The sequence below is a fragment of the Hyaena hyaena genome, unplaced genomic scaffold (assembly GCF_003009895.1).
Source record: "Hyaena hyaena isolate Hyena2069 unplaced genomic scaffold, ASM300989v1 scaffold_740, whole genome shotgun sequence".
NCBI classification, from domain to species: Eukaryota; Metazoa; Chordata; class Mammalia; order Carnivora; family Hyaenidae; genus Hyaena; species Hyaena hyaena.
This window is the reverse complement of record NW_024081380.1, coordinates 100,351-116,978: the sequence shown is the minus strand read 5'-3', so window position 1 is coordinate 116,978 and position 16,628 is coordinate 100,351.

The following is a 16,628-nucleotide window of genomic DNA, read 5'->3' as shown; positions in this document are numbered from 1 at the left end:
ACAAACACCTGAGGGCAGTGAGGCTCCCGGAGGAGGTTGTGAAGAAACGCAGACTCACAGGTCACGGGGAGCGACTCTGACCATCACAGAGGAGATGGCAGACACGAAGTCGGTGTCTGCAAAAGTGCTAGCTTCTGCGCTCCCAGCTCCCCGTACGCATGTACACACACATGTACACGCACACCCCATATGTATGTGCCGGTGCACACACACACACCCCATATGCATGTACCCGTGCACACGCACACACACCCCATATGCACGTGCCTGTGCACACACACACACATGCACATACACCCATATGCATGTACCCGTGCACACGCATACACACCCCATATGCACGTGCCCATGCACACACACACGTACATGCACGCACACACACCCCATATGCACGTGCCCGTGCACACGCACACACACCCCATATGCACGTGCCTGTGCACACGCACACACATGCACATACACCCCATATGCATGTACCCGTGCACATGCACACACACCTCATATGCAAGTGCCCGTGTGCACACACCCCATATGCATGTGCCCATGCACACGCACCCCCATATGCACATGCACACACACACACCTCATACGCATGTGCCCAAGCACACGCACCCACACCCACACCCCATATGCATGTGCCTGTGCACACACACGTACACCCACATGCAGACCCCCTGTGCACACACAGGTACATGCACACACACACACACCCCATATGCATGTGCCCATGCACACACGTACACTCACACACATCTGCATATACAAAACTAGAGTCACCTGGGATCGCTCTTGGTCATTTATTCGGGTAGAAGGTAGATCAGACCAGCAGCAGTGATTGCGTGGCCTGGGGAGGAAACCCCATAAATAAGGACAACTTGGTCAGAAAGGAAAAAGTGCAGAGCAGAGACCAAGGTGTATACATCCCGGGAAGCCCCAGTCACAGAAGCAAGAGTATCCCCAAGACCTCATGTGTCCACTCAGGAAAGAAAGTGTCTATGGCTACAGGGGAGGAGATGATCTTGACCTCCTGACGTCCTCCACAAATGCTTCTTCTTTGCGACGCCCACCTATATAACATACGATGCAAATACCTTCCAGAGCTTCCCATTCACTCGAATTCCGTCACCTTGTAGTACCTTTTAACTGTTTTCTTAATTTCTTAATTTCCCAATCTTTTTCCAAAGGGAAATATACAACCAGAACTCTTCCAGAAAGTCAATTCGCCCAAGGGAAATTCCTTATCAATTGCATCAATTATGCCAAAGCACGATTTCTCCCATTCAATCTCTTCTAATGGCGAGCGAGAGTGAGGCCGGCTGCTCCGTGGGTCACAGAAGAAACTGAGGGCTCAGGTCCAGTGCGAGGGGCTCACAGTCCCCGGTGGAGAGACGAGATTTCGCATAGGAAATGACAGCACGGAACAGAACACAGCCAAGAGCCTGCAGCCTGGGCTGACCGGGAGATGCAGCTGCCAGACCCTTACTGAGTGTTCACGCGATCACAGGTTCGCCCATCTATCTCTCGTCCAGGGTTTGCCAAGCACCTTCCAGGTGCCCAAAAACATGGGGAAAACAAGGGTGAACCAGAAGCCAGGTGTCTCCTGCCAGCAAAGGGTGAGAAGAGAGTCAGGCATCTGCCGCCTGGGCTTGTGGCCGCATGTGCAGGGCTTGCAGAGGGAGAAGTGCACGGGCCTCGCCTTGGGGGCACCCTACGTACCCTGAACCTGGCAGCAGGCTGACATGGGGACAGGGGGTGCCAAGGCGCAGCCCTTCATCCCAGCGTGGGCCTGCCCTACAGAGCCATCCCAGCCTCCCTTTGCGATGCCCGTACCCACGCTGACCGGCTCCCTCCACCCTACCGGTTACCCTCACTGCCCTCCCTCTCCGCCCCCCACCCTGGACCTGGTGTGTGGCGCCTGTGGCCACCAGCTTACAGAAAGTGGTTCTGGGAGCCTCTTCCCAACTCAGCCGTCGGGGCAGGCTGGTAGCGAGCAGTCGGCCATTGTGGGAGAATTTACACCATGGAAATCGGCAAACCACAAGTCAAGGCTCTTCCCCCCAGGAAACAGTTACGAAACACTGAGCAGCAAACGTCCGAACTCAAGATCCTTTTCCATCTCAGGGTCTGTTTCTCCGGAACCCAGTTTAAGACTCTAGCTGACCTCAGGTGGGGCCCCTCTTCAAACCAGCCCTGCCTCCACCACCGGGACGGGGATTATTTCATCTAATCTCACCGAGCCTTATTACCTCGAGCGAGAGGCTTGGCCCTCATCTGTGAGTCTGGGACTGTGTTACAAGGAGCACGGGTGCTCAGGGTGTCTGTGAGGTCACAGAAAAGGTGCCTCGTGCCAGCAAGGGTCTATAAAATGGGGACAAGTCACAGGTTGTCAGAAAGAACAGATGAGACCAGTGAACAAAAGCCGGTGCCCAGCCTGGGACAGCCTGTCTGCAAATGAGTGGAGGGCTCCCTGTCTGTGCTCCTGCCGGGGGCCGGGTTCGTTACTCATCCAGAACCTGGTGGCTCAGAAGCCACCGTGAGTGATGGGAGGAAGCTTAGCACAGCGGCACTTGGCACGGAAACCGTCCACACATCAGGTGTCCACTCACACCACTCTTCTCTGATGCCGCCCGAAACGCAACACAATTGAGAATTCTAGAAGCAGCTTGTGACGGACACTAAGTTAAACCACATCTTTAGACCCGTTAGGCTGCTGGCTAGTGAACCAGGAAGGGTCTGCCTTCGGTTTTGGCGCCGCGCTCTGGCTTCATAAAAAAGATTAATTCTGGGGCGCCTGGAGGGCTCAGTCGGTTAAGCGTCAGACTTCGGCTCAGGTCACGATCTCACGGTTCATGGGTTTGAGCCCCACGTCGGGCTCTGTGCTGACAACTCGGAGCCTGGAGCCTGCTTCAGATTCTGTGTGTGTGTCTCTCTCTCTCTGCCCCTCCCCTGCTTGTGCTCTCTGTCTCTTCAAAAATAAATATACATTTAAAAAAATATATCCTTAAAAAAAAAAGATTCGTTCTGGCCCATCGACCTTTGCCCAGCTTTGGGCGTTTGCTACCCCAGCTCTCTCCTCCTGGAGGGTGGTCAGGATTTCTGGTAACCCAAGCCGCAGAACCATGCCTTCTTGGAAGCAGACGAAAGCCATTTGTCGCTCGCGTTCTATGGCGCACCTTCTTAAGTCCCTAATCACTGTTTGCAAGGGCACTCGGAGTGTGTTGGCAACCGCGCTTTCCTGAGCTGCCCTTTATTATTTAAAAACCAGCAGCACTTGCGCTTTGGGGCAAGGGGTTCAACAATTAGCAACAGGGCACTGGGTGACATTTGAATTTCAGATGAAATTTTTTTTTAGGATAAGCATGTCCCAGGCAATATTTGGGCATATTTATACTACAGAATTATGTGTTATTTATTTGAAATTCACATTTAACTGTGTTTTACCTAGCAACCCAAATTTGAGCAAACTTTCAGAACTCACAAAGAGTAAGAGAGATCGGAGACTCGACTCCAAGCCGTGTCAGCCAGTGTTCTTATTTTGCGTCACACGAGAGGTGCATCACCGTTAGCCGTCTTCCCTGGCCAATCCAATCCTGGCACGATCTGAATGCCTGCAGCTGCGGGACGAGGCCCATGCGTGAGAGGACATGGAGTAACGGCAATGCTCTAAGGACTTGAGCCTGAACTTCTCAGCCTTGAAACATCACAGATTTTGGAGGACTCGCTGCACAGTGGGGAGAAGACAGAGGAAAAAGTCCCTCCCCCCTCCCCAGAACCACATGTATTGAATGTAGCTTGGGCCATCTGGAATGTCTTCTAACTGACCTCGGCTCTTGCCACTGTGTTCACCTTCTACACGCTCTTCTGAGAACTGGCGGCAGGGGGTGGGGGTGGGGGGGACCGGAGTCAAGACTCGAACCTCTGCCCTTTCACAAGTTGGTTTATTTCTGGGTGTGTGTGGTGCCTTAGTTTCCACACAAGAGCAGAGGACGATGCCACACCTGAGAAGGTGAGGTGGGGAGGGAAGAGGGAGGGAGACAGAGAGAAACCCGAAACTGAGCAGCACAGGACTTACCCTTGGCTGTAGGTGAAAAATTGCCCTGGATTCCTCCTGTGCTTCTGCACCAAATGTGAGAAGAAAGGTGTGGGTGGGTACAGACATGAGTTTCTACGTTTCTGCTGTCGCGGCCTACGTTTCTGCCACCAAGGCTTGCACCCCAGGGAGCAGCCGAATGAAAAAGTCCTCAGAGCCCATTTGCAATGATAAAACTACAAGATCGCCCTCCATAAGCTACAAGGGAAGTCTCATTACTGAGCATTCATGCCCTTTAGGTCATGATCTGACACCAATAATTCATTGTCATTTCTAACTTGCTATTGACCTACGTGAAACCCTCTGATGGGCACCAGGTAGTTTCACTTCTTTCCAGGGCAGCCTGGGTTCTAAAACACGGGAAAGGACAAATCCCTGTGATGTCTAAGCCACTGGGATTCTGGGAGGACCTATCCCACCCTGACAGAAGCTGGGCTGCAAATATTTGGGGGTGCAGGGGCAGGTGGCAATGGCTGAGCACAGAATCAGGTTACACACAGAGACTGCGGCCACAGCGGACAGCAGTGAACAGGGGGCCCTCTGGACCTGGACAAAGTCTAGCTCCCATCCCATTTTATATCTCGTAACTGGCTCTGGGTGGCCCTTGACCTCTCTAAGCATCCGATTCCTGGCAGGAAGATCACAGCACCCTTGTCACAGGGTCATTAGGAAGATTAAGTGGGATAATGCATATACACAGAGCACGACAAGAACATAGTAAGCACTCAATGGAAGTGAGTTAGTATTAGCATGTTCTTATATTTACGATTTCAAGACGGAGTGTCTAATAAGAAGAACCCCCTTAACAGTAGATGTAGCGGACTTTACTGGAAGCCTCCTAGGGCGGCTGGCTCTGCTTGGATCTGCGCAGCTGTCAGTCACCTCTGCCCTGGGCCAGCCCCCCACTAACTCACCCCTTTAGGGGTAGTTCTGCTTCTCCGGTGACTCAGCAAAGTCTCACTCTTCTTCCAGACAGCAGCTTTTCAAATCTTTGCGGACGCAGACCTTCTCCACCGCACTCCAATGACCACTTCTGTCCTCTTCTCCAGAGCAAATGGTCTCAGTTTTTCCAGCGTTTTCTAGGACGCAGCTCCTCGACCATTCTCCATCCCTCCTAACTTCGTCTGGAAGCCCCTCTATCTGCCCAGGTCCACGCAGAGGCGGCACGAAGATGTGCTCTCCCGGCTGCAGAGCAGTGAGTCACAAAGAGACTTCCAGGTGGCCGTCCCCCTTCTGCCGACCTAGCTCCAACCCAGCGCTTCCCCACCATCTGCTCCTGGGGCCTGGCTCCTTCATCCTGTTCTTGGGTAAGTGGTATTTTTTCCCGTCATGTAAATGCCGGGCAAATTAATTTCACTTCCCAATTCTCCCTGTCTTCTAACCATCCATCCGACAAGTGTTTTTCCCACGTCGACCATGTGTCAGACACCGTGCCTGGAATGGTGGCTACGAAGACCAGGCCAAGATGCTCAGAGGCAGCTGAGGGAGCCTCATCAGTAATCAAAACAACTGGGCAGACTCTTGACTCTTGGTACCATTCAAAGCGTAAATTGCGAGTCCTAGGAAATTATTTCAACTGTAAACATGACAAGCAGATTTTTTTATGTCTTTATACAAAACAATTATCATGTGGAGAGAAGGGCTGAGAACACAGCGGGGCGGTGAGGGCTCTACTGGGTGAGCTGCGTCAGCCAGCGGACAGTACAGGGCCCACAGTTCCACGCTTTCCCCAGCACCCTCTCTCTCCCTTGCTAAAATAAAGTTTTGTATTTTTTATTCCTCCTAAATGCTAGCAAAGTAAATACAGAAGGGAGGGAGGGAGGGAGGGAGGGACAGAAAGCAAAGAAAACTCTATAAAAGGGAAAAAAGACTAGGTTAGCATCATCAACTTGAATAACTAAATCCAGAAGGTGGTATGATATTGACATTTGGAGATTTTTCCATTCCAGGTCTCTGATGTTTTTCACGTTTTCCATTACTCAAAAGATCAGCAACAGTTTCTGCCAGGGCACACCAGCACATTCCAACTGCCCCCTGGGGGCAACGGGTCAGTGGGCACCTGGATTCATCTGCAGTGTATTCCTTCCAACTCCATACTGCTCCTCAGCACAGAGCATCCCTTCAGGAAAATATTCCTCCACTAGGAAAACTGAAACAAATTAACACATCAATAGTTCTGCTCATCCTTTCATTGAAAAACGCATGGGGGTACCCAATAAGCATTTGTTAAGTAAATGAACTTGTTGAAGAGAGGATGGGGGCTAACTGGCCTAGGGGAGCAGAAGGCTAGACCCCAGGTTTCCGCTCCAAGTCTACAACCCAGAAGAGGGTCCTCATCAGAACCTGACCGTGCCGGCACTCTGACTTTGGACTCCCAGCCTCCAGAACTATGATTAGTACATTTCCGTTGTCCATAGGTCCACTCGAGTCTACTGGATCTCTGTTACAGCAGCCTGAGGTAGGACAATCGGGCTCTCTTCACAGCCCGACCCTCTGGGGAAGGGACAGGAAACACCTTGTCTAGGGAAACTGATCAGTCTGAGAGGAAAGACTAATAAAGAAATGGCACGGCAGTGCATGCGGCACCTCTTGGGCATTGCTTCAAACCTGCTCATCCCTGCCCAAGCTGCAGTGATGGGACTCTGCACAGGCTTCCACCAGCTCCCAAGTGTCACTGAAAGCCCTGCCCCGATTTCCTTCTCTGGGATTTGCATGGAATACCTGCCCGAGACAGTGGGCATTCCGCATGTGCAGCTCAGAATTGTGGGGAAATGCGGACCCACGGAGAGGCTGTGAGATGCATTTCACTGGGTTATCTAGAAGGTCCTGCAAGATTTGGGTGCCAGTCGCCCTTAGTTCACAGCCAACTTGATGCTGCATCCCTGTAACTGTGCGCTCCTCTCCCGGGGACCACACTCACAAATAAACCACCTGCACGTAAGCCTTTATCCCCAGCTCAGCTTTCTGAAGATCCCAGGTTAAGAGATGGGAAACAGCCCGTGCTACAGGGAAGCCAGGAAATGACAGCTCCAAACCCCTCCCCATCACACAGACTCAGAACTCCCAATTACCTTTCCGTGGCTTACGTACCAACAGCTAGCCAAGAAACACCAGACATTTGAGGAAAACATCCCAAATGAAAGACAAAGACCAAAACAAACAAGACGGGATGGGAACGTAACTTGGGGGAAGAGAGACGATGGTCGGGACGAGAAAGCTTCCAAATATTCTCACTAAAACCCTCAGACATAGAAGATCCTGCACCCATGAACTCAGACCAGGATGACATTTCAAGTAAAAGACATCAGAACAAAGAGCTTCTGGAAATTAAAAAACATGATAGCAGAATATGTTAAAAACCAGAACCATAGAAGAAAATATTGAAGAAATCTCCCAGAAAGTAGGGGGGAAAAAAGAGAAAACAGACAGAAAGTAGGTGGCGGGGAGAAGGAAAAGGGGCTGAAATCAGCCCGTGATTCCCAACATCTGAGTAACAGAAGTTCCAGAAAGAAAGGACATGGCGAGTGTGCTCAACAGGAATCCTGGAACCTAGAAGGCATCAGTGATGCCTTCAACATATCGAAGGAAAATTATTTCCAAGCTGTAATTCTGTATGAGCCAAACTACCCGTCGAGAGGAAGGGTAGAACAAAGACATTTATTTCAAAACAATTACCTCCCACACAACTTTTTTCTCAAGCAACTAATGGAGGATGTGCTTCACCAGCAAGAGGAATACACGGGATCGGGAAATGGGTGATTCCAACAGAGGGGATGCGGAGGAAGCCCCAGGGTGGGGGAGAAGGGGCCCAGGAAGATAGGAAGCTCCAGGGTGGGGGAGAAGGGGCCCAGGAAGAGAGGAAGCCCCAGGGTGGGGGAGAAGGGGCCCAGGAAGAGAGGAAGCCCCAGGGTGGGGGGACAGGGCCCAGGAAGACCGTCGTGCGGACAGGTGGGGCTTTGCAGATCTGTGCCTGAGGGCCGTGCCGGGTTCCAGGGCCAGAGCTACTGGTCTCCAGTGTGAACAAGCAAAGCCGATCGCTTCACTGATGGATCATCAAGAGATCTTCAAAGGTAATGATGTAAAACTGAGAATGAATGAGACAAGAAAGCCCCTAACATCACAAGTAGGTACATTAAAATCTGGCCTTTGGGGGCGCCTGGGTGGCTGAAGTGTCTGACTCTGGATTTCTCAGGACCTGAGTTTGAGCCCCGCATCAAGCCCCACGCTACAAGTGTGATTCTTAGGTTTCTTTCTCTCCCCCTCTCTCGGCCCCTCCCTGCCTCAAGCTGGCACTCTCTCTGAAAATTTAAAAAAAAAACACATTTTTTTTTAAATGTTTTATTTATTTCTAGGAGAGAGACAGCATGAGTAGGGGAGGGTCAGAGAGAGAGGGAGCCACAGACTCTGAAACAGGCTCCAGGCTCTGAGCCGGCAGCCAGCACAAAGCCCGACGCGGGGCTCGAACCCACGAACCGCGAGATCATGACCCAAGCGAAAGTCGGAAGCTCAACCAACTAAGCCACCCAGGCGCCCCAAAAAACACATTTTTTTAATCTGGCATTTGGCTCTATACTTTGACTACTTCCCTTATCCAATTAACTGCAACACATAAAGTGAAAGAACTTTCTCCCCAACCTCACCTCTGTCTCTCAACGCGCCCCACCCCCACCCCCCAGACACAGATATGTAGACTGCGGCTTTGGAAAACTATCCAAACCCATGACAGCTATTATTTCTGGGGAAGGGAAACTGGCACTAGGGGGAAGGAGAGGGTCTTAATTTTTCTGCCATAGATTTTTTTAATTTGAGAGAGCACAGATGCATGCACACATGTGCATGTGGACACGTGCACATGAGTGGGGGAGCGGCGGAGAGGGAGAGCATCTCAAGCAGACTCCACATTCAGCGTGGAGAGACCAAAGCAGGGCTGGATCTCCCAACTGTGAGATCATGACCTGAGCCAAAATCGAGTCAGACACTTAGCTGAGCCACCAGACACCCTGCTTTCACAGCTTCACAGCTTTTAATGCAACAAACAAAACAGAATTCTTCTCTTAATTTTTTTGTGATGTTTATTTTTGAGAGACAGAGCACAAGCAGGGGAGGGGCAGAGAGGGAGACACAGAATGTTAAGCAGGCTCCAGGCTCTGAGTTGTCAGCACAGAGCCCAACACGAGTCCTAACTCACCAAACGTGAGATCATGACCTGAGCCAAAGTCAGATGCTTAACCGAATGAGCCACCCGGGCACGCCAAAAAGGATTATTTTCTATCCAGATCCCCTGTAGGCCCATGATCTTCAATTTAGGACTTTGTGTTACTTACTTTATCCCTACTGGTTTCTATATCATGTGCATGTACACATGTCACCACTCAAAAAGTATTTGCCAACAGCTTAAAATGATGTTCGGGCAGGTGAGGTCTAACGTACGCTGCAGACATTCACTTAAAGCCCAGAGTTCACCCATCAATAGCGAGGGGGCTCCCTGAAAAGCCATGCGAGGGCTGGGCCTGCCTCCAGTCATCTCTGGAAGAGGCCAGCAGGCCCTGACCTTTTACAGGCTTCATGACCTCAGCTTGAAAGCCAGTTGCATTTTTATTAAAGGCCAATTAGTCTCATGTACATTTTTAACAGTATGTTAATTTTAGCTTCCTATAATCGAACACGGGAGAAGAAAATCACCAGAGAGGCCCTCCAGCATTTCTGGTCCTTTGCTAAGTGAAGCTTTTCACCTCTTGGTCGAGGACACCGCACTTTCACTGATGGTGCCTCAGCCACACAGCCAAAGGCTGGAAAAGCAACTCAGGACGCAAGGTCTTGCGTGAGCGTGGGCTGCCGGGCATCTTTCACATGGAAACCGCAGGTGTAAGTAAGGAGTGGCTTCACTAGAATCTGTCCGCCGGGCGGCCTTCAGCTGGGAAGGCAGCACCGTCAGGGCGCAAGCCCCACAGCACGTCTGGGGATGTCAGAGAAAGCTGAGAATGGCCCAGATGCGAGGAAATCAAAGTATTCAAACCCACTCACTGCTCTAAAATTTTAAGCCTATGCTTCGGATTCTGTCTCCCTCTCTCTCCGCCCCTCCCCTGCTCATGCTCTGTCTCTCTATCAAAAATAAATAAAAACCAAAAACAAATTTAAAATGTTAAGGCTAAACTACAAGTCCCAATTATCTTCTGGATGGGGGAATAGAAAGAGCCACTATTTGTAAGTTGTTGGGTTTTTTTTCCTTAAATACATGTGTTTGATGCAGAAAAACTACGTGTTCACTTCAAAACAGGACAGTGGCGGAACGGGCAGTGTGAGGGTGGGGAAGTGCTCCCTGTGCCCTTGGCTGAGTCTGGGTGACAGGCTCCTGTGCCCGCTGGTTTCCCTCCACGTCTTCAGGACTCAGAGATGAAATGTCAGCTGAACACGCCCTGTACCAGTCTAATTTCTTTTGACAGCCTGCTTCACAAATTATACACATTTCTGAAAATTAAGTGTCTTTGAACATGGAAAACAGACCTACTGTCCTGATCTGGAAGGAGGAAGAATCAGTGGAGAAGCGAAAACCATGGTGAGCTAATTTGCAAAGAGCAGGGTGTTAGTGTTAGAAATGGTCTTCTGAATTTAAAAATAACGACAATGGGGACTATCAATTAGGCAGCGGGCTCTGGGAGCCCGTGTGCTGGCTCGGCGACATTTTTTTTTAATGTCTGGCAGAATGCTTTACAAACTAAACCCAGCAAGACCACAATTCTACCAGAAGGTGCCTCAGATGGTTTTGCTAATAATTTTGATCAGCTGAAATGGAGAAAAACATCATTTCAATTATTCATTTTCAAAAACCGTCAATTTTAAGTTGGAATGCTAAATGCCCCTTTCTTCCGTCCCCCTACCCTGCCCCCCATCACCACCAACCAAATAAATCCCAACCTCAGAAGAACCGTCAAGAAAGGGAACCGGGTGTAAGCGGTGACATTTCTGAATGTTACTGTAACAAAAATCTCGTCACCATTAATTTCTCGGCACTCGGAAGTTCCGTCCGGCGTTTGTGCAACTTTGCTGGAGAGTTCCCTTAGAGAACTCGGGGGAAGCTGGCGGTGCTGGGGCTGCAGAGATGGGAAGTGCAAACCACCATATATTGGCTTTTGTTTTAATAGCCTTTTAACCAACTTTGTTAATGGACTGAATGCAATTTAGATATGGAACTTGGCTAAAACGTAGCTTCAATTGGCTATTAAAATTTAAGAGCCAACTAAGATAGCTAATTACAAAAAAAGCTCCAGTGATAATGCTAAGCAGAATTAGTAATAGCAAATGACAGTCTGTCTAGTCTTATTCCCATAGGGAAAGAAACTCTTAACTGAGAAGTCAACCAGACAATGTGCAGCAAACCTAATTGCATTACTGGTATTATGGCATACAAATCTGGCAGCTCGCTGGGACAAAACACGGAGTAAAGTCTGTCAAACTCGAGTCAGAAAGCAACTGACCCTCTTTTACAGCCCAGTTATAGCAGATCCCGGGAAATCCCATTTTTATTCACAGTTGATGGGGAAGTGCTATTTCACCGAGGAACGCTCCTGTATAAACCGAGCAGGCACTGAGGCCGGGGGATGGAAGGAGAGAGGCCCTTGGAAAAGCACGGCTCGAAAGGAAAAGATCCTTCACCTGCACGGAACGAGATGCTCCCATCAGAGATTTGGGTCTGAAAAAGACAACAATAAATATCTGACAGCTAAAAAGTTGAGCTGAGGGGGAAAAAAACGTTCTACTTCTTTGCTTCATTACAGATACCCTCATTATGACATCAGTTGAAGTGCAGACCGGCTCTCCTGTGAAGATTTATCATGTGTGGTGGCCACTTTGAATCGGAGGTACCGCAGTCTTTAACATTCCCTAGTCAAGTGTCTCCCTGCTGTGCCTGTAAATGTCAGTCCAGTTTTTTCACGGCTGTGCGCACAGATTAGAAACAGCGGGAGAGCTTGGGAGTATGACTACAATACCAGTAAGGACACTTGTCTTCGTGGCACTGCTCAAGTGATTCTTGGAATGTAGGACCCTGCTGTTTTCTAATATTTACACACAACTGGAGTCATCAGGAGCAGTAAATGCAGTCTAAAGGCAGCTCGCTTCTTTTGTTAGGGACTTTACATTCAAATAGGGTGAGCAACGATAACACCAACAAAATAAAATTTTTTTTTTTAAAAACCCTACCATTTAAAAAAGTTTCTTATTTCCCCCCAATTCTGCTGCTAAGAGACCAACCAGGTATTATCGTGACTGCTCACTTAGCTCGACCCTCGCTTCCAAACATTTTCTGTGTGCATCATACAGTTCATTGCGAACAGCAGGTGTCTGGGGATCTTGACCTGGGCTGTTTCGGCAGGCTGCGGTTTCTCTGACCTCTACAGAACAGACAGGGCCTTGGAAACCATTTTCATGTAATTTCAGCCACCTCTGCTTTCTGAACACTTTGCATGGCATATCAAAGACTTATCAGGGGGCTGCGGCACCTGGAAGAGAGACACCTTCTTTCCAAAACCCGGTTAGGAATTTGGAAAAAAAGCAAAGAAAACACAAACCACTGTGACCATACGTGTATCTTAAGAAATGTCTAAATGATCCTTCCCCAAATTGCAAAAGGGTAGGGCAAATTACAAATCTCATAAGCTTTGAAATCTCCGCCAAGGATTTCTGGACTAGACACCTGAGGGGCCGGGTGGGTGGCTAGGGCACAGGGACCAGACCACACACGTCTGCCAACTACCGAGCTGCATCAGGATGTGGACCATACGTCTCCAGTTGAATGGACTCAAGCATTAGCACCCACACGTTATCCAAGTTACTGAAATAAATGAAGACAAAAGAACACAGCTTTTTTCCCCCACTTTGAGGATGAGGGTGAGGTCTTCTTAAGGATCCTGAAGCACATTTCTCTACCTAGAAAAGTTCAAGAGCTGTTACTCCCTTCTCTCTTCACCAGGCAACCCCGATGGTAGCTTTCCCTGTGATGTACCACCCTGGAACCTTCCAGTGTTCCGTTAGCAGACCCTTCAGCAGACTCTGGCATGTAAGTACTAACACATACCTGACCCTGAGGAAGAAAATTCGGGAAGGTGTGTAGGGGCACCACTCCCGTCTGAGAAATCTACCACGTAGGATCAGCATGAACTTCTGCACTGAGATTGCTGCATCAAGGTCAGAAAGAACACTGGATGCGGCAGTTCTTCAGTTTGTAAGCAGTGTCCTGGCTGTTACAAGGTTTTTGTTTGCGTGACTGTGATCACTCTTCACTCCCTTCCGAAAGATACCAGAAGCAGAAAAGAGACCCTAGAGAAAAGCAGGAACAGGTTCCGACTACAGACCCCTCTTGTGCCCCTTTCAAACTCTGGACTCGCCTTTAGGACTCCTTCCCGCCTCCGCAGACAATGCACAAAAGATCATCTCCATTCATCCTTTTGGTACTTCAGATTTCCAACGAGGGCTGCATTTGAAGTCAAAAAGAGGTTACGAGTTTTTCAAAGATCACTTATGGTGGCTTGCAAATAAAACCGTCATTGGCTCAATGCAGAAATTTTACAGGTTAACTTGAGCCAGAGCCACAAAAATTCAGGAATACGACTCACAAATTGCAAAATGCTACTGCCATAATAAAGGAACACTCACCACTGTATGAATAACGCATGCCTATTATTAGTACAGTGGAAACGGTATGCATTTTATTGGCAAAATAACACCCAAGGAACAGCGAGTTGCCTAAACCACCTGGTCAGTGGTGCCCTGCACAGAATCACTGATACAGCATGTGAGGCTGTATTTATCCAAAGACCCTTTTCTAGTATCGATTCTGCCGTGTGCCCTGCCTTCCTTATACCAGCAGAGCCTAAGAACAGAACACCTGGGGGCCTTTAAAAGAAACCAAAACCCACAAAACCTTATATCTCTGCAACTGTTATAATTATGAAAAATTATGTGGGCATGATAACAGCGCTTAAAAAATAATGCAGAGGACAAGAGTTTCATTTTTGTACGGTGGTGAGTTTTTTCTTTCATTCTGATTTCTGTTAATGTGGCTGGGGCAACAAATAATTACAAAAAAAACAGCATTAATTATTTATTTTATTTTTTTTTTTAACATTTATTCATTTTTGAGAGAGCGAGAGAGCAGGGGAGGAGCAGAGAGAGAGGAGACACAGAATATGAAGCAGGCTCCAGGCTCCGAGCTGTCAGCACAGAGCCCGATGCGGGGCTGGAACTCGTGAACTGTGAGACCATGACCTGATTTGAAGTCAGACGCTCAACCAACTGGGCCACCCAGGCGCCCCTAAAATGGCATTGATTAAATCAGTGTGGCACTGGCATAAGGACAGACAGATCAAATGAAATCAAACAGTCCAGAAACAGACCCTGGTGTTCATATAACCTAATATATAATAAAGCAGGCATCACGAAGCAGAGTATGAGGGGCTGGGGAAGAGAATTTATTTAGCGAAGGCACTGGAGCTACTGGTTAGCCATTTGGAGAAAAACCACACTGTGGTCCCTTTGCTCCCGGCATATGTACACCAAAATTAACTCCATGTGGATGAAAAACGTAGAAGCGTTAAAACAAAAAGCCTAGGAAAAAAACATGGTAAATATTTCTGATTCAGGATAGGAAATTTTTTAAGCCAGTGGCAGAAATTACAACGAAAAAGGTCAAAAGATTAAAGCTATAAATATTAAATTTCATAAAAGTAAAAAAAATGCCATCAACAAAAAGCAAACGGGAAGAAGGCAGCAACGAACATCACAGAGGGTTTACGATCGTCGCTATACAAACAGTACAAACAGGCCGAGGAGAAAACAGTGATCAGTTTAAGAAAATAGCATTTCTCAGGCTCACCAGCAGTTTAAAAAAAAAAAAAAATTCCCCTCATCAAATTATAAAAATTAGTACTACTGAAGGATGACAAATCTGTCGCTCTGATTAGCGGGCAATGCACTGGCTGGTGGATTTTCGCAAAGTAACTCAGTAACCTGCATCGGTGACCTTCCATCTTCATGGTCTTTGACCCAGTGGTTCCCTTCCAAAATTCTGAGGAAATATTCGGACACGTGGACAAAGGTTTCTGCCCAATTTGACCAAGAATATTACTTCAAATAACTCAATACTGAAAACAACTTAAATGTCCAATATTAGGGAAATGATCAGGAAGGTGTCATAAATCCACAAAATATTATAGAAACATAAAAATTATATTTATGAAGTATCTGAAGTGACATGGAAAGTATTGAATTCGAGCTTTAAAAACCAATAATACTTATTTGAAATAAAAACGCATAGAAAAGACAGGAAGAAAATGTGCCCAGACATTCACAGTGGTGGCCTGTGGGTGGGAGTCGTATGACCAGTTTGTCTTCTCACGCTGGTCTCTGTGTTCTAAATTTTCTACAGTGACCAGGTATTGCTAATAAATTTTTATCATCACAACAACAGAGCCAACGAAACAGAATTTTAAGGGATAATCCAGCACATACCGCTCAACTGCATATAAACACACGCTCATAAAAATACAGAATTTATTTATATTTCCACCACTGATTTACTGCTATGCAACAGAGGCCTTTATATGCACATTTAATTTAGTAATTCAAAAAAACAATTGGAGTTTTATAGCTCTGGCCTATTAGCATTTTATTTGTCTTAAGAGATCACAACTGAAAAAGACCTAGAAGCTATGTTACTTCAGGGCTTGGTTGGTTACCAAAGATTTATCGGTTGCCTTCCAGAACACACAGAGCACACACTGCCGCCCCCAACCCTTCCCACCGTGTGAGGTCAGGAGCTTGGCACGGGTGTCGAACCCTCAGCTCACTAATGACCTGGGAACACGGCAGAGAAGGCAGGGCCATGCGGCGCCAGGAACACCCTTCGGAACACGGGCTCTGGGTTACAAAGAAACCAAGACTGGTGAAGTCCATCGAAACATGGGTTGGAAAGGAAAGAAAAACGAGGCAAGATGAAAAGGGTAATAAGTATAGAACTGAAAGAGGCAAAGGGAAAAAAAAAAGTAAAACTCGGAACAACAAGGCTATTCAACCTTTTTTCTTTTTTCCCAAATAAAGGGAGCGTCAAGAAAAACCAAAGGAAGGCAGGAAAGAGAAGAACAGCAGAACCCGGAGATGCAGCCGATCGATCCAACTGGCTACTATGGCTACTAGACTTTAATTCCTGCAGCCCTGCCAACAGAGTAACATTCGAGAAAATGCCAGAACTTGCTAAAAACAATATGTGAAGAAATATTTGTTTTCTTAATATTTAACCAACAGGTTTTGCTATGTTTTTGTGTTTTGGAAAATAAAAAAAAAAAAAGAAGAAGAGAAAGGAAAAGGCTAAGGCATATACACAAACACACACCACACACATTTGATCCTATTTTAAGCGTCAATGTGTTTGAAACAGAACTTGAGAGTTGATTTAGGTGTTACAAACAAACGTGGGACCGCTGACACTGCTGAGCACTGGAATCCGACATTCCACAGAAAACAGGAGGCGGCAGTGCCCCAAATC